Here is a 3992-nt window from a genome sequence, read left to right as displayed (position 1 = left end):
TTAAATTTAAATTCAAAAAATATTTATTATATAAACGAAATTCTGGTTGAATCGTGCTAGCTTGAGCTGAAAAAATCCTTGATCAAGCTGATAGCCCACACTCAATGCATTAACACGTTTATTGAGAAATAAACATGTGTATAAGTCAAGGTAAGTCAAGGCAAAATTTTAAAAAGTATTCCAAGCCTAAGGTTGAATTTGGACCAATTGCTCTGTTTTACTACTAACTCTTTAATAAAATATTAAAAAAGGTTTACTAAGAAAGGCAATTGTTGTGATTTATAAATTAATAATTGACTTTACACCTTAAAACTATACTTTTTTCTTATTTTTCTTATTTAAGTTTTTTTAATGTTTTAGTCATGTGTCATGCGATGATTTCATCATTTGAAAAACCCTAAAAATAAAAAAAAATACAAAATTTTTTTTAAAAGTAGAATAATTCAAAATATAAAAACATAAAAAATTACTAAAATTTACTATTTTAAAAGAAGTATTAGATATTTTATATTTTAAAACTTTATAAATCACATTTGCTAGAGCTTGGATATGAGATTATTATCTCTTGAAAGAATACTATCTACAATAATTATTTTGTACTTTAATTAATCGGAATTTATAATTGGTAGATTTTTTAATTGATAAATTTGGATAATTTTTTAAATTAATTTAAATAATAAAAATAATATTATTGTAAATAATAATTTAAATAGTAATTTTAGTTATTCCAAAATTTTTTACTATCTCAAGATAAATTGTTTGTCTCTAGACTAATACATTACGAATTATTGTCGAATGTTTGACCATTATAAAGTAATTTGGTACAAAATAAAAAGAGTATGCACACCCTAATGGATGAAGGAGAAATTATTTTATGAACCTTTCCCACCACATCATCTATTGTCCCTTTCTAATTATTTAATGTTATTTCAGCAATTTTTTCATGTCATTGATACATAGTTTTGGTAATTTTTTTTACTTTGGACCCCGAATTCAGGGTTCAGGTTCTCGTTCAGGTTCGGGGCTCATGGTTCAGGGCTCTGAGTTCGGAGTTCAAGATAAAAAAATAATTTACCAAAACTATGTATCAATGACATGGAAAAAATTGTTGAAATGTCATTAAATAATTGGGGAGAGACCATGAATGATGTAGTAGGAAGGATACATAAAATAATTTCTTGGATAGAGGGAGCTCACTCTAGACATTAAATACAGAGCCAAGTCAAATAAACACGCTACCAATTACATTGGTAAAGTACTAAAACTTGAAGTATTTTAAAAAAATAAAAAAAATAAAAAAATTTAAAATATGTTATAAATAAATGTGAATGACCATATTCTAACCCTCCCTCATTTATAAGGTAAAACCTTTCATTCATTATGTAATGTTTAATATATGAGTTAATGAAGCACTTAAGTAAGGTTCATTTATGGTATTGCATTGAATGTTAATTATAAATTATAAATAGAATCCTTACCTGAGTGAAATAAAAAAAAGACGAGAAAAATTCTCTTATATTTTCATCCACTTTATTTATTATTTTATTAAATTTTCTATAACACGTTATCAGCACGAGCTTCTACGAGTTCATAGTGAAGTTCCCGTCATTTCGACTTTATATAATTTGCCCTATAACTCCCGTTAAACTATATACAGTATACGTATTTTCATAATTCTTTTATTTTATTTTCTAGATGAAATATTTACTTTGGGTAATATTTGCACATTTATTTTGCAACTAAAATCTAATAATGAAAATTGTATATACATGTTTTTTTTATTAAAAGAAATTTCAATTAATTTAATTTGTGTTAAGTTATTATTATGACTATTCATCTTTATTCCAATTTTGAAATACATATTATTATTTAGCAAATTTGGTATATATAATTGAATTATTTATGATTGAGAATACTTATTATTTTACTAATATATATATTTTTTTATTTTGATTCAAGTAATTATAATGTCAAATCTTGCCAAACTTAAATTTGCGGCCTTAGACATCTCAGGCAAAAATTATTTGTCATGGGTGTTAGATGCTGAAATTCACCTAGATGCTAAAGGTCTAGGAAATACTATATTAGTAGATAAAGAAGCATCTAATCAAGATAAGGAAAAAGCAATGATTTTCATCCGTCATCATCTGCATGAAGGATTAAAAGTGGAATATCTCACTGTGAAAGACCCTCTTGAGTTGTGGAAAAATTTGAAAGAACGATTTGACCATCAGAAAACTGTGATACTCCTTAAAGCTCGTTATGATTGGATGCACTTACGGTTACAAGATTTGAAGACTGTAAGTGAATACAATTCAAAACTTTTCAAAATTAGTTCTCAACTAAAATTATGTGGAGAAAACATAACTGATGAGGACTTGTTAGAGAAAACATTTTCAACCTTTCACGCTACTAATGTGCTCCTGCAGCAGCAATACCGTGAAAAAGATTTTAAAAGGTATTCTGAATTGATTTCATGCCTTTTGGTGGCTGAACAAAATAATGAGCTATTGATGAAAAATCATGGAATTAGTCCTACTGGTTCTGCACCATTCCTTGAAGTGAATGTAGTAGTACACAATAATTATGAAAATAGAAAATATAGAAGTCGTGGCCATTGCCGTCGACGTAGTGGGGGACGTGGTCAAGGACGTATTAGTAATCATTATCATGGTGGTCATAACAATGATGCTTCTAACCCCCAGAAAAAGAATAACAATGAAAGATAAGAAAGAAGTGGTCAAAATAATCATTCAAAGATTGTTGAGAATATATGCTACCGATGTGGTATGAAGGGGCATTGGTTACGTACCTGTCGTGAGCATTTAGTGAAACTTTATCAAGCATCCATTAAAAGGAAGGGAAAGCATATGGAGACAAATTTTATGTCCTAAAATGATTAAATGGAGGCAAAAGATGAAGATATTCACTATAATACTAAAACTAACCATGCCTACGAGGGTGATAAATTTAATGACCTTAATAATATAACTCACCTAGACGTGGCTGATTTATTTGAGAATCATTAGAAAAATTGATGTTATTTTGACATTTTTATGTTGTTTTTAAGTATATTTTATTTTCTTGCATAAAGAAAAGTTTAAATATTTAATAAATATTTGCAATGTTTCTCATATTATATTTTGTTTGTTTTTATGAAGAATATGAATATTCAACAAAATTTCAATGGATCCAAAATCAATGGAGACATGTGTCCTGCAGATAATGCTACTAAACATATGATACTCAAAGATAAAAAATATTTTTCTCATTTGACAATGAGTAATGCCCATGTTAATACAATATCGGGTAGTTCAAAACTTATTGAAGGCTCTAGAAGAGCTATTATATTATTACCTAAAGGTACAAAATTTATCATTGATGATACTTTATATTCCACTAAGTCTCAAAGAAATTTATTGAGTTTTAAAAATATTCATCTTAATAGATATCATATTGAGATTATGAATGAAAAAAATGTTGAATATCTATAAATTACAAGTGATGAATGTGGAAAGAAATATGTTTTAGAGAGGCTACCTACTTTTTCATCAGGTTTATATTATACACGTATTAGTGTAATTGAGTCACATGTTACTACAAACTAGAAGTTTGTAGAACCACATACTTTTACTATTTGGCATGACCAATTAGGCCATCCCGAATCTATTATGATGCGAAGAATCATTAAGAATTCGATTGGACACCCATTAAAGAACCAAAAGATTCTTGAATTCAAGGATTTATCTTGTGTCGCTTGTTCTCAAGGAAAATTGATTATTAGACCATCACCAGCTAAAGGTGGAATTGAATCTCCCGCATTTCTGGAACATATTCAAGGTGATATATGTGGGCTCATTCATCCACTATGTGACCCATTCAGATATTTTATGGTATTAATAGATGCATCTAGTAGGTGGTCACATATGTGTTTATTATCGACTCGTAACCTAGCGTGTAACACCCCAAACCCGTATCCGTTATCAGATTAG

The sequence above is a fragment of the Gossypium hirsutum genome, chromosome A04, assembly GCF_007990345.1.
Source record: "Gossypium hirsutum isolate 1008001.06 chromosome A04, Gossypium_hirsutum_v2.1, whole genome shotgun sequence".
NCBI classification, from domain to species: Eukaryota; Viridiplantae; Streptophyta; class Magnoliopsida; order Malvales; family Malvaceae; genus Gossypium; species Gossypium hirsutum.
This window is presented reverse-complemented; position numbering follows the sequence as displayed.